The sequence below is a fragment of the Protopterus annectens genome, chromosome 2.part0 (genome assembly GCF_019279795.1).
Source record: "Protopterus annectens isolate FY-2018-M chromosome 2.part0, PAN1.0, whole genome shotgun sequence".
Lineage (NCBI taxonomy): Eukaryota > Metazoa > Chordata > Ceratodontiformes > Protopteridae > Protopterus > Protopterus annectens.
The window spans coordinates 55400396-55423296 of NC_056728.1; positions in this window are offsets into that span (position 1 = coordinate 55400396).

The window sequence follows — 22901 nt, forward strand, 5'->3', positions numbered from 1 at the left end:
TATGTTCCATGGCCTTGCAGACCAGGCTCGTCAGGCTAATGGGGCGGTAGTTCCCTGGGTCTGTTGTGGTCCTCCCTTTGTGGAGTGGGATAACCGTCGCGGTGCACCATTCAATGGGCACAAAGCCTGAGGTGAGGCTATGATTGAACATGATACTTAGGTGGGGTGCCAGTTCATTCTGTAGTTCATGTAGAAGGCAAGCCTGAGATGTTCTCAGGTCCCATGGATGCTGTGTTCTTGGCTTTGGAGAGTGAGGTTTTTACCTGTGCAGCCGTGATTACAGAAACTTCTTCCAGTATAAAGATGGGCCCTTTAAAGGGTGAGAGGGGTGTAAAGTTAGCACTGAACCTATCTGCCAGGATGTTGTCAATATCAGTTGGTTCTGTATATTTAGTGTCATTGTGCTGTAACTCAGAGCAGATCTGAGTGTTGCCATTGAGATTCTTGACATAGCTATAGAATGCTTTATGGTCATCTTTAGAATCAGTGTCGATTTTGTTTTCATAACTAGCTTTGGAGGATTTTATGGGGGATCTCAGCTTCTTACTGAGGCTGACCAGGGAGTTCCTCCAATCGTGGGATTTTACTCTTTTTTGCAACAGTTTCTTTCTTCTGTTGTAGAGTTTGTTTATGGCAGAAGACCACCAGACTGGCTTCCTTTTTTTGGAGGATAGCATCTTGGTTCTGTTAGGGATAGCACGATCCATGCACTCATGTAAGTGCTTATAAAGTGCATTTGTGTAGGATTCCGCAGTCGTACCTCTATTGTCCATCTGCATGGGTGTCGTGAAGTTTGCCACTTCTGTCTTAAGAAGTGTGAAGTTGGCTTTGGAGACATTTTTATGGTTGTTTTCCTAATGGGGGGTGGGAGCGGGATGTGGATGTCTAAGGTGATTAGCTTGTGGTCGGATCTGACCAAAGAGGAGCTGACCTCTGGTGTTGAACACCAGTCACCCATGTTGGTGATGACCAGGTCTAGGATATTGCTGCCCCTGGTGGGGGTGTGGATAAGTTGATCCAAGGCATTGGAATTGATGATTTCCAGAAAACGTTGAGCAAAAGAGTTGGTACAATGAGTAGTTTTCCCAGTTAATGGCAGGGTAGTTGAAATCACCCATTATTAGAGTGTTGGGTTGTACCTTAATATTTTCCAGTGTATCAAGAAAAGAGGAGTGGGAATACTGGGGCATGGTAGGGGGTCTGTAGCAACCTACAATCTGGATTGCGGTTTTTCCCAGAGTTAGTTGAACTTGGAAAATCTCTGATGCATTATGCTGAGCAACTAGCTTGGAGGTGTGGATATCCTTAATGAATATGGACACGCCTCCACCTTTAGTGTTTCGGTCAGGGTTTAGTGGCCGAAAGATGTGGTATGAATTATAGCCTGGTAATGCAGGGGTGCTCTCTGGAGCTTTGAACCAGGTCTCTGTCACTGCACAGATGTCAATGTTCTCCATTTTAAGGAGTGCCTTGAGTGAGTGCATTTTGAGGTTTAGACTTTTAGCATTGAGTAGCATTACCCTCAGATTTTGCTTGCTTGTACCTGTTACAGTGGTGAATTTGTCATTTGAACCTTGCCTAAAAAAGGCACAATAGGAGTGGCAAGAGCCTTTGCCAGTATCCGGAATCCCAAGGGCGACAGGTGCAGGCCATCTCTGGCAAAGCAGCGTGGTCTGTCAATCATGTCATCCCAGCAGACAGATGCTGGATTCCCTTAGAATGACACCAGAAGCTTAGCCAATTGTTAAAGTCAATCATTTTGTCCTTGTACTGTGGTATAATTCTGGGTGATGGCAGGATGCTACTCAGGGCTGGGGTCATACCTGTCTGGGCTACAAGATAGGAGAGCTCCTCCATGTCTCTTTTCATGTAATCCAGGGAGGTACATCTCAGGTCATTCACACCAACATGGACAATGACAGAGTCATATTTGTACTTGTTGAGGAGTGACCTGAGTGCGTGCGTTATGTGGCAGATCCTGGCACCTGACAGGCAGCTGACAGTAACTTTTTCCTTGTTTAGCCTGGTGAGTGGAACATCAGTGTGCCAGACTATAGAGTCACCTATGACTAGAGTGTTGGGTACATTATGCCTTATGGGCTGTAGTTGAGTGGCACACTGAGTATGTGGGCTATGTGTCATTTGGATTGTGTTGGGGGTGGAGGTTTCTTGCATTTCTGCTTTGGAGATCTCTGTTGTTTGGGCTGATTTGTACTGAGAGCCTCCGCGAATGTAGGTGTGTGTTTTGTGCTTCTGTGTGTGTGTGTGTGTGTGTGTGTGTGTGTGTGTGTGTGTGTGTGTGTGTGTGTGTGTGTGTGTGCAAGTGTTTACCTTCTCCTCTTGACTGTCTAGTCCAGTCTTCGGTGAAGAGAGCTTTGCTTCCAGGTTGGCTATATAAGTGCATCTCTCACAGGTCGTAGTGTTGGGTGGCAGGAGGAAAAGGTTGTCTGTGTACATGAGGCAATTGCTGCATTGTCCCAAGATGCCCAGATTCATCAGGTAGACAGGAGAAAACACCGGAAACTGACCTTTAGACATGCCTGACTAGGTGCTTATTTATTAAGTACTAAAAACTGTTTTCCTCTAGACAAGTGAGGAATGTTGAGTGCTGTAGTAATTTGTAACTTATTTAGTGCTTACAATGAGTTCTGAACAAGTGCTGAGCTCAAATAAACAGATTTGAGTGCTAAAACTAAAAAGCTGGCTAGTTGCAAGGGAAAATCTGAAGAACAGACTTTATGGTGCCAGGAATAGTTTAACCCCAGTTAAGTGGGGGGGGGGGGGCTTAGGAGCTCACAGGACAAGACCTGCCACAGGAAAGTAGGGAAGCAAGCTTAGAATTTTTTATTTTTTTCCAGTAAAAGTGGAAATGGAGAAAGCTGGAACAGAAGTTAATTCAACGTTAAGAATCTGATTGGGTTGGCCTTCACAAATGTTCTCTATTAGATTGAGTGAACTAATGACACTAGACTGGGAGGAGTGTCACAGATCAAATATACAGTATGGGCAGGCAACTGCAAAGCTATCAAGTATAAGAACACACAACACTAGAGAGGGTGGGTGGGAAAAATTACAGTTCCTAGCTGTAGCCACTAAATGAAAGTTTTAAACAGATCAAGGAGCAAGCAGACTCTAGAGAATGTTTTTAACTATAAGCAGACAATTATAGTAATGCACACTATTACGGTTCCTAGCTGTAGAACACAGAAACCTCAAAAAATCAAAAATGCACAGAAAAGCTTGGATAGAACACTCACAAACAGAAAATACAACTCTCAGTATGAAAAAGCAGTTTACAGTTAAGTAATTCAGTAAACATGCAATTAGAGTAATGAAACAGTATCTAGCAATGAAAAATACAGTTAAAACAGTATAAAACAGTACATAAATGCAGTGAAACAATAAAAAAGCTTCATAACAGTGCAAAATGTAGTAGATCAACTGTATAGCACAATTATAAGCGTTTAAGAAGTGCAGTTCAGTGAAATAAGTGTAAGAAATAATTATCCTGTTCTTGGAATCTTAAGGAATTTCCACTTATGCAATGCAATCCAGAGCCTGAGCAATACAAGCACAACCTTTATAAGACACAGGGTTTACATACCAGTAAGAATGGAAGAGTTGGAAGATCAAATTACTACTCAGCCCCTGCTGTTACCCAATCACTTGTACTACAGAAGGTCGGGAGGAGTGTTCTTTTTCTACTTTGCCTATTATTTATCTCATCAGCCCAGTCATTAATATATCTAACAAGACATACCATGAGCATTTGTTAAAAAATGAATGTGTGCAAAACTCTTTCAATGTAGAACAGAACAGAACATTCCATTTTAAAACTCAAATGATGAAAAAAGCCACCCTGGAAAGATGTTTAAAAACTACTGCCATTCTGGTTGAATTCCAGTTATTTTTTCAAAATGTTGGGAGTTACATTATCACATCTGACACTTCGGGTCAACAGTCCAGAGTGAGGTGTTGGAAGCATTGTGTTCCATTGTATAAACTGGAGTAAATACAGGATAAAGTAAGGTGGCACTGCATCTGACAGCTAGCTTCACATTTACATACATAAGGGATTATCACAGCTCTCAAATGCTCCTAATTTTCCTGGGGCATTCTTTGTTTCATAATGTTGTTCTGCCCCTCCAAAATGTTATGATTTTTTGACACTATAGGGAGGATTACAGTCAGAAAATAAGGACAAATCTACTTGCATTTTTGATGAAGAATGCATATTTATTAATTTCCTACCATTTAATTAGCATTCTAAATAACCAGTTGCAATACTTTAAAAGTGTTTGTGGTATGTGATATTTTTCTTATTTATTTCTAGTCCTGTCCCTCCCTGACTCTTGGAGAAGGAAACTGTAGGCCACATGCTGTAAAGTCTGTTCTCTGTATGCTGTGTGCTGATATGATCCTCAAGGTGGGCACGTTTTATACCAACCTTGCACTTATCGCAGAATGTTTTACATTATTAATAAATGTCCTAACCATGATGCAGTTTGTCAACAGAAAGAGGCTGTAATTGTGAACGCTTCTCACTTGCTAGCAGCTTATGTTGAATGAATGCTGTAAGACCTGCAGAAAGACTGCACCCACAAAAATTGTAAAGATCATAGTGTTCCATATGAATGATGATGAAGGGTTGTAACAATCAAATATTTGAAGCTGCAGCCAGTAGTTTATTTGCCATGAGTTTCAGTTTGCAGCAGATGCTCCGCCATGATTTAAACACCTTTCTCAAAATCAAGATTCTAGTTTCCAGAACAGGCTAAAGTAACTGGAAGTTAAAGGCAAAGAATACAGAGGCATGTTCTATTTCCTCTTTCGGTGGGTGATTTTTCTGCACATCTCACCAGTAGTATCTTTCATCCTTTGTAGCAAGAAGTCGCACTGCCCTGGTCACCTTTAGAGCATCTGAGAGGATTACTTCTAGTGTTCATTCTTGCAGATTTAGGAGTCATTCTTAATAAGGTGAACTTGAGTCTGATACTGTAGTTGTAAGGGCAGTTAGAATGGCAAGTTTTAGCACTACTGTGTGATGCCCCCTGCTGGCCTGCCTCCTTCCTGTTCAGTTTTCTCCATTTAGAACTATGTTCTACTGTCTATTATTTTATTAATTTCTAATGAAGTTTACATCTCATGATCCCAGTCTCAAACTGCAACATAAATTCACTGGTCTCCACTATGAATCAGGATGGACTGACTTTTAAAAATATAAGCAGGCAATGTACAGTTGTGTGAGCTGACTTACCAGAACAGTAAACATCTGGATAGAAGTATCACTGTTGCAGAATGATTCTTTTTTCTGTGAGAATTAGCCACAGACAGATAGCCATCCTCTTGATCCAACTTTGAGAGCCTTTCAGACAAATCAAAAACAGAGCTGGATTCCTTCCCTAGACGGGTGGGGGCGGGGGTGGGGCAGCTCACACAATTTTCTCTTTTTTAAATAGAAAGGATGCTTTACATATGCCTCAAGCATGGTCCAGTTATGCCCCACTCCTCACTCTGTAAACCTTTTGTGGACATGATGTCCCAGGTAATTTAAAAGGTCAAAGAAAATGGGGCTTCCTGTCAACCCAAAATGAGTACCAAAATCAAGAATCTGAAGTACTGACCATCTCTACTGATTGTGAAAAAAGAAAGGGTGCTTAGAGATAAAGTCTTAGGGCCAGTTCTTGCTTTTTTAGGCTTGTAGTCCAGTTGCCACTAAGCAGGTAATTGAGGAAGTGGCCACTAACTAGAGGAAGGTGCACTGGTTTATACTGTGTCAGTGATGCATCTACTCTAATATTTGTTGTAATGGTGAGTGCTCTTACACAAGTACACTATGTAAATATCATTGACTCAATATGATTCCTCATCTTTGAGAAGAGTACTAAACCAGTTAGCCTCCCCCCATGAAGTGGTGCTTGGTCTGATGTTGTCTTTCCTGTCTATCTCAACATATGAGTGTATTGACTATCAGAATATAGCTCCTCTGTCTATCTGTCTAACAAGTAGTTCAGGACACTGGACAGGTTTGGAAAGCGAACTTAAATTTCAGCAAAGTTTCCTTTATGTGTGCTAAATTATCAAGCTCACCTGACATGATTCCAGAGAGACTGACCAAAGAGCTTTCCAAATCTCTCTTGGATACCTTACCTGCTGACATACAGAGCAGTCACTGAATCAGGCCACACAGTTACTTGATTTTCTATTTCAATACACAAAAACAGTGAGGAAGATATTGCTGGATGTGCATATGCAGCTCAGATGTTATACATTTGTACATACATTTGTTCACCAAGCAGGTAGCCTGGTCTGATGACCCATTTCAGCACAACCCAGGCGAAAAGGCAAAAGTAAAAACAGCATGTTAAAATATGTTGCTGTGAGGTGACAATGCTAACCGCTGCACCACCGTGGCCACTCTTTTCACCTCCTGCGAAGCAGCTGGTCTAAATGTGAGGAAAACATATCCCTGCAAAGCCATAGTGCTCTCTTCAGTTTTAAACCATGTCTCAGTAACTACAAAAACTTCTCTGTCCTCCAGGGTGAGAAGGCTGAGCTGAGCTGATTGTGCACGATGATTCCTACACTAAGGCTGAAGATATAGTGAACCTACTGGCCAACAAATTTAGCTCTAACTATACCCCTCTCTCCCCTCTGTCTGTCCCTCAAGGTATACCTGAAACTGGCTCAGCTCCACCTATTACACAAAACCAAGTCTTAAAAGTGCTATCAAAAGCTAAAATACTGCATTGATGGAGCCTGACAATATCCTTGGATACATCTTAAACAGCATGAAGCACTATTTAGCCAATCTATAACCAAATTAGGTTATTTTGACCACAAAAAGAGAAATTGACTAGGCTTAAAATTACCTGCAAGGGCAACTAGCCTAGTACTTACCCATAAGAGTGAAACCAGAGACCTCTTCCACCCTAAGTACCTTTAGAAATTTCTGTGAGACATGCTAAAAAAAAAACAAATCCCAGAGAGCCACACGCTCTAGAGATATAAACCTCACCACAATGATAAATAGGACATGCTGGAGGGATAGATTCCTGTCCCAGAGACTCCCCATGCTTTGGAACAGGATTCCAATATATATCAGGCAGAGCCCCTCACTAACACTCTTCAAGAGAAACCTTGGCAGGTGGATGGGAAACAGAAAATTTACCCTGGGGATCACTGCAGTGGCTCTGCTGGACAGTGGCACAGGGAACTAATGGCTCTGCTGGACAGGGGCACAGGGAACTAATCTAAGGGGGTGGCGAAAGCCAACACATTCTGGCTAAGCTAATAAATGCCCTTGGGCAGATAGCCTAGTACTTACCTATGAACCTATGAACCTATAAGGGTTTGTAGGGAGTGGACTTTCTTGTTTAGGCTCCTAGCTAGTACTGGTCAGTAACACCTTCATTTCTCAGTTTTGTATGGCCTAAAAAGGCACTGGTGAACAATGTCTTTGCCAATAAATGAAACCCTAGAAGAGAGAGATGCAGGCCATCCTTGACGAAACAGATTGATCTTTTGATCATATCCTCCCAGGTTGACAAATACTGGACCTCATTCAGATGACATTGAAAACTAAGCCAATTATTGTAGCCAGTTATTTTTTGTGGCATCATCCTTGGAAAAGGTATAATGTTGCTCAGTGCTAGGCTTATACCTGCCTGGGACACAATCTGAGAGAGCCATCATGTGTCTTTTCATATAGTCCAGGAAGGTACATGTCAAGTCAGTGACACCCACATGCACTATGACAGGGTCATTCTTGTACTTGTCATTCAAAGACTTGAGCATATGTGTGATCTGATGGATTTACACACCAGACAAGTGACTAGCCACTACTCTTCCAATGGTCAGCCTGCTAAGAAGTACATCTGTATGTCTTACAATGGAAAAAAGGCAGAGAAATCCATGAAGTATTGATCTGGTATTGCAACCTGCAGCCTCAACAGTGAAAGATTAGGAATAAGGCTAACTGTTCAGAAAGTGGGATCCTGGCCGCAGCTAACTCAGCAAAACTTAGCAAAAATAAAATAAATAAAGTCCTCTTTCCAGAGGAAGAATACTTTTAAAAAAGTAAATAAATAAATAAAATAGGACAACGTCTAATGGCTATTCCCTCTCCATCCCCCAGTTTCTGAGAAACAACCACCAAGATCTGTTTGCCTTTGTGTTCTTATATTTCAGTGTTTCAAAATTATTTTTCTTACGGTCCCTATGAAAACTACTTATTTCAAAAATAAGCAAATTTGCAAAATATCTCAAGTGTGTTTAGTGGCCATTTCTACCTCAGACAAACCATCTAAAGAGAATAATAACTTCACCACACTCTCTGGAAAAGAGCCATCAAGATCAGCTTCTATTTGTGTGTCTTTCCTGCAGTATTTCAGAGTATTTCTGGGTTGGGATTATCTGCATACATTCAGCAACATGAACCCCATATAAGGGGACACATCAAATTCTAAAGCTATGATCCCAGTACAAGCAGGCACAGCTCCCCCCACATTATGTATGTATGTATATATATATGTATATATATATATATATATATATATATATATATATATATTAGTCAACCATGTAAAATTGCAATATACTTTTGAGATGGATCTGAGGAAGACTAAGGAAGAAAGAGTTTCTGAATGTTTACTTTCTGATTGAATTATTTCTTTATTTGTCCAGTTTTATTTATTTATTTTTTAAATATTTTCTCCTTTAAGTTGTGGTAAGGTGGTATTCCCTTTCATGCACTGTTGGTGAAAGATGCCTAACACTGGTAAAATGTAAACGGTATAAGATTTTGTATCTACAGAGTAACATGGAGACACCAGGTATAGCCCCTTACTTTGGCAGAACTGGTGCCTACCCCTAGAATGACTCTATTTAAGTTGCTCAATTTTTCAATCTGGAATCAGACAAGAATGCTCATCCATCGTTGAATAAGGATCTACCTGAACCCTTAACAGGACTGATTTTTTCTCTGGAAAGAGGACTTTATTTTTATTTATTTATTATTATTTATTTAGCTGTGACCAGGATATGACATTCTGAACAGTTATCCTTATTCCTAATCTTTTATGTCTTATAATGGAGGACCGCTTGGACCAGAGAGGAGGCTTCTCTGCCCAGAAACATACTTGAGATGAGAGCAATTCTGCTAGCATTCCAAGCTTTCGAGGACTTGCTTCCTCTGGGTACAATTACAATTCAGTCGGACAACATAACAGCCATGTGGTATAGAAACAGGGAAGGAGAAACCCAATCTTTTCCACTATGCAAAGAAGCAGTGAGAGGGTGAGAATGGGCAGTAACCTCACAGCACTTTCTAATAGCAATGCACATACCGGGGTCTATCAAGGTGATTGTGGACAAGCTGACAAACAGATATTGCTACCCCATGTATGGTCTGTCAACAGTAGAGCAGCAAGCAGAATATTCAAGAAGTGGGGGAAACTTGCTGCTATTGTTTTGCTTTGCTGCTCAACACCAAATACCCTTACTTCTTCAGCATAGTTCCACAAGAAGGACAGGCACACAGACACATTCTCCCAAGACTGGCCCCTGGGTTTCCTCTAACTTAATAAGCATTACAGCCTTGACTATATCGCTAGGACATGAGCTTCTTTTGGAATGACCATTCTTAAGAGTTTGCTTGGTTAAGTCAGGGTTGTTAGCTGGGGATTCTGTCCTGATGTTCTAGTGTCCAAAGAGAACCTGAGAAATACATAGGTTATGATACTTACTGGAATGCTAGATTTCTTTGATCTCTATCCAGACAATGGAACAATCCACCAACCTTCCTCCTCCAACCTGTCATTCTCTGAGGAGTCTGTAAGTGCACTAACATTTAAATTCCTTCTTTCAGTTTATTTTGTTATACATAGATGTATGAGATAAACATTGGCATACTCAATCTTGTAGATTTAGCAGCAGTGGGGGGGTTATGGGTGGAAAGGAGCTCGAGCTTGTGAAGAATTTGATGCCATTAGTAGAAGGTGCCAAAGGCAATGTTCCTAATGTTCCAGTATTCTGATGGTCCAGTGTCTGCAAAGAGACCAGAGAAATCTAGTATTCTAGCAAGTACATAACTTAACATTTCTATTACCTTGAACCAGAATGAGTTTATATACTACTACTGCTACATGGTAATAAGTATACATAATGCTGAAACACTTTACACTGTTGTCTGGTGTATAACTACTACCACACTGCAAATATTTCTGTTTGTTTAACAATAAAATATGCAAATATGCATAAGTAATATATTTTCTATTATGATCTTTGGCGTACCTCTCAACCTGGAAACATCAAAAATCTGGACAAAGGCCCATGAAAAATAGGTACAAATCCGTACGCTGATTAACATAAAATTTGCATACAGAATTATGTAACCCCACCCACTCCAATGGAATTGTGGGATACCAACTTTCAAATGCAAACTGAAGAACAGACAACCAAAATATGGTCCCAAAGTCCCCCTGAAGCCATTCCAATGTCTGATTACTTGGTTATTTTGCCCATTTACCATAAACACTGCAATATGCATACTGCTTTACTTCTACAATGATTATTTGGATTTCATTTAAAACTTTTATTTTATATTTTATAGCACAAACACTAATAGACATATGCTAAACAAAGCAATACAGTCTCACAATGAAAATAAACTTAACATTAAAACTTCTCTGCCCTTGAAACTCACATTCATTGAAACAGTTTTGAAACCCACATTCAAAGAAAATGCATCTGGCCATTTGCAGATAAAGACTACCTTTGGGTTGTTTTCAAATCATAGGCCCCTTGCACATGAAACATACATGCATTCTTTGATACACCTTCCTGACTGTTTTAAATTATATTCCTTGTATAATACAGCACACTTGTTAGAGCATGTTTTAAATTTATTGTTTTGAACATTTTTCCAGTAAGCGACGAAACAAAATGCATGAATCAATAATAACAAAACTGCCCATTTCAGAACATTTCCATCATAAAAGTCTACTCAAACATTTACAATCCACCACTATCAGGAAATAAGCGCAATCTCTGCAGAAGTAGGTCATCTAAATAATTCCACATTAAAGAGATCTGTAACTAATAAAGAGGTTGCTGCTGGCAAACAACTTACTTGTTTCATGTACAAGTAAAGTGCCTATTGCCCTTGAAGAATAAATTGCCTATGTTACATTAAAAAAATGATAAGCTAATAATATGTCAATAGGGAATGGATGCAAACTGATAATGGGTTCATAGTTACTAGGTATCTCCACCAAAGGAGGACATTCTCAGGACTGCAGCATCCACCCTGTTTAAAAGTACAACTCAGTGCAGTATCAGCGATCCATCTACATACAGTGGGAGTAGAACCCACAGCTTTCTGCAACAAAAGCAAGTATACCCGTACTAACAACGCAAGAAGACTTTGCATAAACAGCATTAAACGTATCTTTCCCTGAAGAACTGTGCAGCACAAGAAATCAGGAAAAAGCCAAAATGTATTGGGGGGGGAACAAAAGCCCAAATAAAGGGACACATTTTAAAAATTGCTTGTATAATCTTAGAAGGTTGCTAGAATAAAATGTTGTTATCACATGTTTCTTGAACGATAGGAAGACTGAAACTTAAATGGCTATCATTATTTAGTGAATTTAGTTACTGATTTGCCAGAAAACCACAAATTTTATCTTATTTTTATTTAACATTTGTTTACTGGGAAAAGTGCGACTTGGAACAAAGGTAATTTATGCAGCAATATCACTAAAACACATACCCTCTATATGCAGCAATATCACTAAAACACACACCATCTATATGCAGCAATATCACTAAAAGAATAACAAGTGTGACCAGAAAGAATAGAACATGAGCAATATCACTGAAGAGGCATCTCTGCACAATCAGACAGGCACATTTACATTAACTTGTGCAACATCTCTGACTCATTATTGTTCAGACCTTTACCTAGCAATCACATGACAAAGGGATAAAGTGTGCTGGTGGAAAATGACTTTATTATGACCTCTTTAGAAGCATGGCTGCAAGCAAAAAGAAAACTGTAGCTGCTGCACAATCAAACTGACCCTGGTTCAAATTAGATATATCCTTAGAAAGACCATTTTTAAGACAAAAACAAGGTGCATTTTAATTAAGCTGTTGTACAGCTTCCCAAAATACTACAATATGGTAAAGTGCTTTCTAAAATGTGAATGTATCATTCTCTTTTGGCTGCCCATTTACCTGATAGTCAAAATAGCAGGATAAATTGAGCTGGTGAACAAGAAAATATCTCACCCATGTAGATGAGCAGTTGTGAGCTAGGCATTAGTAAATTTAGTCACTGAACAACTAAAGTGATAACCATTTCAAAACACTTAGACAAAATCAAGTTAATATATATGTAGACAGGCTAGCACATAACTGCCTAGAACACTGTGATGTGTGCAGTATTGATGGATTGCTTAGATGTTAGAAGGCAATAAGGGCTTGTTTTACAAATAAGAAAAAAAGAGTAAGATGAGGCTCAGAGACTAACTACAGCTGTTATCATTGCAAGGCTTCCTTTGTCTTCCTTCTGCTTTCTACGGAAGATGGACATAATGGAGGGACAAAGGCCCCAAAACAGGGAGGGACATATTTTAAATATTGCTCTTACAAACTTAGTATACGGTCAGAAACTCAAATGTGTGCCATTATTTTCCATATTCAGTCCTCAATGATTTACCACTGATTTTCCAGAAAACACAACTTTATGAGAAACAGACCAAAAATATGAGGCAAAAATCTGGACAGTTGAGAGGTACGAGTACTACTATTATTTTAAAAGTGCCACTATTATTTCTGCCTTTGTTCTTGATTCCCTGAAAGCTATGGACCGAAAAATAGTCATAAGTCTTTTTTTTAATGAAAAGAAACAGTTTAGCATAATGTTCTGATTTTTTTCAAGTCGAACTTAGGTCCATCTGTTTAACATGCAATAATAAGCAGCATCCTCTCCCCATTCTCATTATAACCCATAAACTGACACCATCGAGTAGAGCACTTGGGTTTTAGAGTACAGAATCACAAGCAATTCATGGTGTGGTGGTCGACCTTTGCAACTACACTGTTTTAACAATTTTTAAAAGTATATACACAAAACAGTGAAAACTAAACCATTACTGATCTCATATATTTTCATAGCCAAGCAGCGACTATGACTCAAAACAATTTATTTTTTTTATCTTGGTCTTCTTCTATTTTATTTTACCTGCTGGAGGGTTAGGAGGAACCAGGCAAGAAGAAGTAATACATTTTCTTCGATGAGATGACCGTTGATCCACTATTCACCACCGCACAGCTCTGGGTTTGATGAGACTGCTCTGCTGCTTGGGGAGAGCCTGGGTTGCGTCCTGTGACTCCTGCCTGCCTAAGTTCTTCTAACTTTTAAATATTAGCTGGACTGGAGCCTGAATTATTTTAAGTAAAAAAAAAAAAAAAAAAAACTTCTAACTGCTGCTGGGATGATCTGATGATTCTATTTTCATTGTTCGGAGAGCTGCTACTGCAGCCAGCATGAGATAATTAACTCAAGTGTGTATGAAGTGCACACACATGCGAGGAGTCTATAAACATAAATAAACTGACTTTGACTCAGTCAATTCACTTGTGAGGGAGGAGAATACATCTGCTCAGTTTGTCTGCAATCATGTTGGGATTCCCATGAATGTGCTTTGCTGCTAGAAAGAGGTTGGAGGATATTGCCCACTGCCAAATTCTCGTGGCCTTCTGACACAGTGGGTAGGATCTGGTTCCCCTTGTTTGTTGATGTACCAGGCAACTGACATATTGTCTGACTGGATAGCAATTTTCCCCAACAGGAGGGCAGATTGGAATGCTTGCAATGCCAGAAGCACCTCCTTCAGTTCTAGGACATTGATATGCAAATTAGCCTCCATGGGGGATCAAGCGCCTTGGGCTGTCTTTCTCTGAAAATGCCACCCCACTCCATCAGGCATTTGTCCTTGGCCACTACGGCCTTGGGCTGGGGGGTGATAAGAGATGACTCCATAACTCCATTTCTGGCTTAATCCACCAATAGTGATCCTACTTGCAGCAGTTTGTTATGCGGATCTGATGAGACATGGGATGTGTCAATAGGGACCACTGTGACACTAGGAGCCACTGTAGCAATCTCATGTGTAGCCTTGCTAGAGGAACTATAGTAACTGTTGCTGCCATTGATCCTAGCAGCTGAAGGACTAAACAAGATGGTACTTTGTCCTGAGAGAGTATCACTCAGAGCTGAGATCTTAGTCTCTGAAGCCTGTGAAGCGGGAGGGCAACCAGGCAAGACCTTGTGTCGAATGCCTATGAATTTTAGGCTTTGAGCAGGTACTAGTTTTGACTTCTCTTTGTTTACTGAGATCCCTAAGGAGCTTGCTAGCTGTAGAGTATAGTGCAAGGCATGAAGCATTAGATGCTTGGTGGGGGCGTTAAGGAGCCAATCGTCTAGATATGGAAACACTCAGAATCTCTGCAATCTCAAGTGAGCTGTTACCACTGCCATACATTTGGCAAACACTCTGGGGGCTATGGAGAGACCAAAGGGCAGTGCTCAAAATTGGCAGTGATTGGCTCTCAGCCAGAAGCGGAGATATTTCCTGGAGCGTTTGTCCATTTTTATATTGTAATACGCGTCCTGGAGGTCTATAGAGCACATCCAGTCTTCTTTCTCCAGAAATGGTAGGATAGACTGAACCGTGACCATCTGGAATTTGGTTTGTCTGACAAACTTGTTTAGAATGCTGAGGTCCAAAATTGGCCTCCAGTCCCCTGTCTTTTTTGGCACTAAAAAGAACCTTGAGTAAAATCCAGATTCTATCTGCTCTGGTGGGACTAATTGGATGACTCTTTTTTGGAGCAGCTTTCAGATTTCTTGTGCTGCTACATCCCTCTGACTGGGTGGAACATCAGGGATTCACCTTTGTGGCCTTGGGTAAAGATCAAAGGGGATGTGATAACTTCTGGTAATTATAGACTGCACCCAAGAATCTGTTGTTATGGAATGCCAGGCTAACTGATACAGAGAAAATCATCCCTTGACTGCTTCCAGAGGCGCTGGTAGAGCTGCCCGGAAAAAGAATCTCTGGACCCCTGGTTACACGGACTCCCCTCTGCCTTGGAGGGGGTGTCTCCCTGATGAGTTGTCCCCTCTGCCCCGGGGGGGGACTCACCATGTGTGTCACAGAAAGGCCCTTGGGATTTCCTGAACCATATTGCTCCACTTCTCTGATTCCTAGAGTAGGAACATTGGGGAGTGGAAAAACATAGGCCCACAGCAGATAGGGTTTTGCCATCCTTCTCACACCTGGCTAGTGAGTCTTTAACCTTTGTACCAAAAGAAAGGAGGTGTCAATGGGAGTGCTGATGAAGGAAGACTTGAAAGGGTCCGCAAAGTCACACAAGCGCATCCAGGGTGACGTCTCATGACAATGTCTACACCGGCTGCTCTGGCCACCCCTGCAGTTGTATGGGAAATCAACTGCATGGATGCGTTAGATATGGATTCCTGGGTGGCAAGCTGTGAGGCAACTTTGTCATGTACCTCATCAGACACAGCTCCTGCCAAAGTTCCTGAGAGTTTCATGATCAGGTCTCTCTGGAGACAGGTGAAATGTACCAAGTAGTTCAATGACCGAATGGGAAAGATTGATGAGAAATAAACCCACTTCCCTATCCTGTCCATTGTCCGAGACTCCCTGTTTGGAGGATGGACAGCAGAACTATCGTCTGCAAGTTCTTTCTTCATGGCTGCCACCACCACCATAGTGTCTACTGCCAAACCTCTGGACCAGTGTGGGTGATCCTCTGGAGGGAACAGTATTTTGTCTGGTCTCCGGGGAATTGGCTCAATGGTGTCAGGAGTCTTCCAAGCATGCTGCACAATGAGCTTGACTAACTCTTCTGTAGGCGGGGGCACCCAGGAAGTAGAGGGTCAGCATGAAAAGCCTGCAAGAATACAGATTCCTCAGAAGAAGGGTTGATGGACTTCCAGTTACCCCTCTGTTTCAGCATCTCTAGTATATCTCCAAAGGAGCCATCCTCAGGGGGTGACCAAGGGGATCCTTCCCCCTCATCCTAATCTATATCTTCTTGGAGCGACTCCTCAGGGGAGTCAATGTGCTTCCTCTTGCATGATCTCTTACGAGGTGGCTCTTCGGGGGGGCATCTAAAGAGGACTCCAAAGAGAGGGTGCCCTGTGCTAGGGTATCTTGCTGCTCACATGCCCAATGTCCCAGAGTAGTGGACTGTATCAGCTGCATCCCAGAAGGCATGTATAAATGGCATTCTGGCACTGAAGGGGCCAGCTGTGAACCTGCTGAGGATGTGCCCTCTCCATAACCTGGAAGGCAGGCCCACCCGAAGAGGGATGGGAGCCCAGAACTGAGAAGGACAACCTTGGAACTGGAGTCACACCCTGCTCTGATGAGCCCACCTTCAGTGAAAAAGCCACGAGAGGACTCAGAGCTGCCAGAGCAACTGGTACCATAGACGACACCATAGAAAACATCGGTGCTGCACTAGGGGTCATGGTGCTGACAGACCAGTCATGGTCTTGAGGGTAGGTCTGGTCTGATTAAGCCATGAACCACAGGGTAGGCTCTGAAGCCATGGTAAGATCCACCAGTGGAACTGAAGAAGCTGGCACCAGGGTAGGCGTTGGCATCGAGGGTTCCAAAACCTGCAGGGAGGTTGAAAGAGGAATATATGTTGGAGTCTGTGGAGAAAAGTCCACGGCTCCAGGTGGGAGGGAGGTTTTAGATGGAGTTGGGATGCCTCTGGCCACTAGGTGCTGATCCACCAGTCTCACTACGTCTAGCTCCAAAAGGCTCCTGGTGGAATGGGTTGACATCCCCAATGGAGACTCGGATCAATCGAGGAAAGGACTTAGCTGATGTCCAACAAAGGGATCAACTGACAGAGAATATCTGGTCCTGGCTAGTGTCTCAACCTTCGGCATCATGGTTAAAGGACTGGAAGGTTGTGATGGGGGAGGAGTGACCAATTTAGATGGAGAGACTATTTTTGGTGCCGAGAGGGTCTGTGGTACCGTGGAAGTTATCGGTAGCATGGTAGAAGCAGTCATTGTAGGTTCCATGGTCAAGGATGGCACCATGGTTGCAGTTTTAGACTCCAGTGCCAACACAGGCGTCAAAGTTAGTTTAGCCATCTTTGTTTCATTTCCATACGAACCTGGACCTTAGTGTTTTTTAATTCCTGAGGATAAGGAGATGAAGGTACTAACTTGCTCCTCTTCTTAGACTCTTTTTAGGAGGAGTTGAGACCTCCACCTCAGATAAAGCCTCTGAGAAAGGGGTTTTTAAAAGACCCTTCAGAATTAGTTTATTCTTTCGCCTGGCTAAGGTACAGGCACCTAAACCTTTACAGAGCTCACACGGGGTTTGAATTTTAAGTGTGGTACCCCCAGGCAATAGACACAGGAGAAATGGTCATCAGAGTTTGGCATCTTCCTGCTACATTTATCACACTGTTTGAAACCAGTAGTGCCCTTTTTGTCCTCCATATACTCCACAAGGGGGGATCCACCTTGGACCCCGGGAGCTACCGCCCCATCAGTCTGACGAGCCTGATCTGCAAGGCCATGGAACGTATTATCATGGAACTTATAAACAAAGACATTGGCGACCTTCAAACACTGGACTCCACCCAGTTTGGGTTTGTGAATGGCCGATATTGTCTCCTGAACCTGCTTGACTTCTTTGAATCAGTCTCCAGAACTGTGAATGAGGGTAAGGCAGTCCACACAGCCTATCTGGACCTCGCCAAGGCCTTTAACACCATCCCCCACTCTGGAATCATAGATAAACTTACTAAGCTGGACTTAATCCCTACATCACTTGATGGGTTGCCAACTGGCTTACTGACAGAACCCACACTGAAAAAGTAGCTGACTCCAAATCCAGCTCCAGACAAGTGACAAATGGAGTACCTCAGGGTTCATTCCTGAGACCACTCTTGTTTGGCATCTACTTCTCTGAAGTACACGCCAGTACTAAGGGACTCTGGCTAATAAAGTTTGCAGATGACTGCAAACTGGGAGCCATTATTGAATCTCCAAATGATGTGGATACTCTACAAAAGGGCCTTAAAGAAACAGATGCTTGGTGCCAGAGCCATGGGCTCAAGCTCAATGCCAAGAAATGTATAGTTATCCCCTTTGGGAAAAAACATATACCCGTGAATTACCACATAGGTGGCAGTACACTAAATACAAAAAGTGTGATAAGAGACTTAGGGACACAGGTGGACAGTGGTCTCACCTTCGATAACCACATTGCCATAACAGTCAGGAAATCCTTCTATGTGGCACACCTCATCACTAAGGGCTTTTCATCCTGGAAAATGGAGGTCATTGTCCCACTGTACTCATCCTTCATTAGACCCATTATAGAATACAACTCCACATTTGGTATGTACCTCTCAAGACACCTGCAACAACCGGAAAGGCCGCAGAAATAACTCACTAAAAGAACCACAGGTAAAGCAGATGCCCTATGCTGACCGCCTTAAAAAACTCCAGCTATACTCTGTCGCATATCGTCTACTCAGAGGCGATCTCTGCTTAACATATAAAATGTTGTTAAATTGTAAGTTGAACAATGTATACATACTGTTAATATAATTATTTATGACTTACAATTATCTGAAGATTTAACAACTGAGTTGTTTAACTTTTTATCAGTTATGTATCCAGTTACTCCAGTCTTATATGGCCTCCCCAAAATCCATAAAAATCTGGAGCATCCACCTATGCGACCAATCATTTCAGGTAAAGGATGGGTCACTGAGCCTATTTTCATTTATCTTGAATATGTTCCTAGTTCTTTAGTAAATAAGATCAAAGTTATATCCAAGGCACTGGAGACTTTTTTAAATAAATTAACTAAATGGTTTCAAACAAATGATATTAATGCTGAAAATGTTTGGGACTTTAGATGTTGTGTCTCTGTTCACAGTAATACTGAATAATTTTGGTATAGATGCTGTTAGACAGTTTCTTTGTCAAAATAGTGATTATACTGTTAGAAAGGTTGAAATGATCTATTACTTGAGACTGTTTTAGAGAATGTTTTTTTTTTGTTTGTTTGAAAAACAACTTTATCATCAGGTATCTGATGTTGCCATGGGCACCTCGGTAGCCAATACATATGCCAATTTGGCTTTAGACTATTGAGAAAAAAATGCATGTTTTTTGTAATAAGAGTGATCCATCTAAGTATGTAGGATTTTATTCTCTTTTTGTGAATGATGCATTTTTAATATAGACAGGAAGTTATGATGATTTAGTTACTTATGTGACTTTTTTAGATACTACTACCACTTTTTTTAAATTTAAAATGTGCTAATCCAAGCAGAAGATACGTTTCCTTGACATATGTTTATTTAAAGTGAATAATACAGTACATATTTTTAACAAACCTAATTGCTTATGGTTACAAGTGAATCCTTATTATGTAATTATGGGAGGTGTTGGCATAATGTATATGTCACTCTTTTGTTTTTCTTTTTACTAATATCATAATATTATTTTTAGTATTAGGCTCTCCCTGATCTGACGTTAGCACCCCCATCAGTTCTTTCCACAGAACTTCAAACAGAAAAATGATGAGACATGGATTTACAGACAGACCGGGCAGGTTTCATCCAGAGCAAACTCACTGAGTAGGATAACTTGTCAAAACTGAGTTATTTGAATTGCCACCCCTTATATCCTCAGTTTGAGAGATTTTGCCCCCCTCAACCCCTTTTCTTAAATACACCACGTTCATGATCATACCAAATTGGAGAAAGTGGTAGCAAATTAGGCAGCTCTTGGCAGCCTATAGAGGCTTTCTGTAAAGTTAATGTTTTCCAAACCTGTGATTTTTCTAGTAAGGAACTGTTGTACCTTTTCAAGTTGTTTTCAGGTTACCTTTTCAGAGGCTACAAAATCCAATACAGCATTCAATGGCTGATCAGATTAGTGAGGTATGAAGTGGTATAATCTACCCATCCTGTATCCAGGTATCACCACATCAAAGTCACTATCTCCTTTAAATGATGTTTCCATTCTGTGTGCTTTTTCATCTTCAGGTATTTTATGTATTTGATTGATTTTGTTATATACAGGCTGCTATCATTGCAAAGTACTTTTCTACACTCTCCACCCTCCTTGTTTACATGGTTTACTTCTCAAAGCTAGGTGCAGAAATTCCATGGCATGATACCTGAGAAACAAAGAAATGCCAGATGACATATTTGACTGTTACTAAACCACAATTGCAAGCCTTAAAACAGCAAAACCACAAGTACAAGCATGAGAAAATGTACATTAAGACCGAGGTTGTGGTGCTTCAGAGTACTGTCACTTCTCGGACGTACACTAGTCTTGGACTTAATAGTTAAAAGCAGCAGAAGTGATGGGAATACAGAGAAGCCGACTGTAAAAACACTTTAATGGTGAAATGTGCTTTTTTAATTGCAGATCATGTTTCAGGATCTGCAGTTCTGGTTCTCAAACTTGTGAGAGGGAGCCTTTTTTCTCTTTCTATGTCACTTCAAATTTCTACACAACTCTGTATTACCATGTCCACTTGACAATGCTTACTGAACCTGGTGGACTTTTCTGAAAAGATTACCAAAGCAATGGATGAAGGTAAAATGGTACTCAAAACATACTTCAACCTGGCCTAAGCTTTTGATACAATCCTCCACTCAGATATGGTAGAAGAGCTAAATAAACTGAAAATAAACTTCTTTGTCACCTGATGGATTGCCAGCTGGCTCACAAATAGGATGCAGAAAATCCAAATTGGGGAATTGACCTCCATAAAGAGGCCAGTCGCCAGTGGAGTCTCCCAGGGTTCCATGGTGGGGCCTCTCCTGTTTGGCATCTACTTCTCTGTAGTAAAAGCCAATACCAAAGGGCTATGGCTAAGATAACTACAAGCTAGGAAGAGTCATTGAATCCCCAACTAACTTAGCCATCCTGCATGAAGGCTTGTCCAAAATAAATTACTACTGCCAAAATCCTGGACTGAAACTAAATGCCAAAAAATACATTATCATGTCCTTTGGAAGTCATCTACCTCTGAGGACTAAGACATTGACAATGTACACCCAAAGAGATACCTCAATGAAAAGATACAAGGCCTAAAAAACATGTCCTACATGGACTGATTGAAACCTGTCACTATACTCAGTTTCCTACAGACTGCTATGATGTGACCTGTGCCTGGCATACAAGGCATCCTCTCACCCAATACTGATGGATTTAGTCTTATGCACAGGTCAGGCATACTTTTATCATATTTTTATCAATCAGAGGACAAGTTGTGGATAGCAATTAATAAAGAGCTGAAGGACTTTATCTGGAAGGGTAAGACGGTAAGAGTCAAGTGGGGTAAGTTGATTCTTCCAGTAGAAAATGGCGGATTGGGATTACCCAATTTGAAGGCATATTTCAGAGCTACACAGTTAAAGCTCCTATACATAGCACAAGCAGAAAACTATAACTCCAAGTGGAAAGGGATGATGATGAAACAGGGGGGAAGCTCAGGAAACAATGAGAGGCTAGGATTTTGGATGCAGGCCTTTAAAAAGAATAACAATAACCATACAGAATATTGTATCTATAAAGTAGCAGAAAGTATCCTAAGAACTAAGCCAACATAAGAATGGGGAAAGTACATTCTGCCAATACAGACAATAGGCAAGAGGAGGCTGGAATTTATTGAAGAAAACTTGCAACGGAACCAAGGCACTGGGAGCAAGTAACTAGAACGGGAAAGATTATAGAATAGGAAGATGCCGAGAATTTATTTGGACTGCAGATTAGAGATTGCCTTCCCTATCAAGGACTGATCTCAGAGTAAAGGCAAAGAGAAAGAAATCGTGGGGGTCATAAATAAAAGACCAGCACTGGTACAGTATTTAGTAGAACCTAAAACAGAAGCTGCCATTAAAAAAATAATAATTAGTAAAGAATATAAAATATTGCATCCTAACTGGGTCTGTATTATATTTTCGAAAACACTGAACATCGAACACCTCTTCAGCAACCTTTAAAGAGTGAACTGCAATTACAGCGAAAGGCCGAATCAGCAAATTTTTTCCTTGGGGGAAAAAAATCGCTTGCCCCATACAAAATGTTACATAACTTCTAACACTACAAAGTGGGGGGTTTCACCCCCACATACCCACCCAATGTGGGAGGCTGTGCCCCCACTCCCCCTAATTAAATATACCACCTCTGAGATCGCACCACAGTGGGGAAAAGGGCAAATTCATTAGGATGGCCAAGCGATTTCTTTCCCAGGGAAAAAAATCACTGAAATTCAAGTTCGCTCTTTAAGGGTCGCTGAAGAGGTTTTCAATGTTCAGTGTTTTTGAACATATAATATAGGCCCTGATAACTATAAGAATTGATTAGAGGATGTTAGAAAGGATTAGGAAGAGTGTTTGGATAAGCAATTCACAAAGAAACAATGGGAGGATATAGGTATATCTCCCAAATATACAACAAATTCTAGAAGATTTAGGATTTTTGTTTGGAAATGTTTACATAGATATTTTTATACCCCAATTAGACTCCAGAGAATTTTTCTTCAGGTAAACAGCAAATGCTGGAGGTGTCATGGGGAAGATAGAGGTAGTTGGGAACATATTTTCTGGGAGTGTGGTGAGTTGGCAGATTTTAAGCTATTTAAGGATTCCCTGTGGGAATGCACTGTCAGAGATGCTGGGTGGACAGATTAGTGTGATGAGGGAGATGATTTTTCTGAGGTATGATACAGAATCAGAATTGCCTAGATATAATAAGACCTTTCTGTGTCTAATTATGGTGGCTGCCAAAAAAG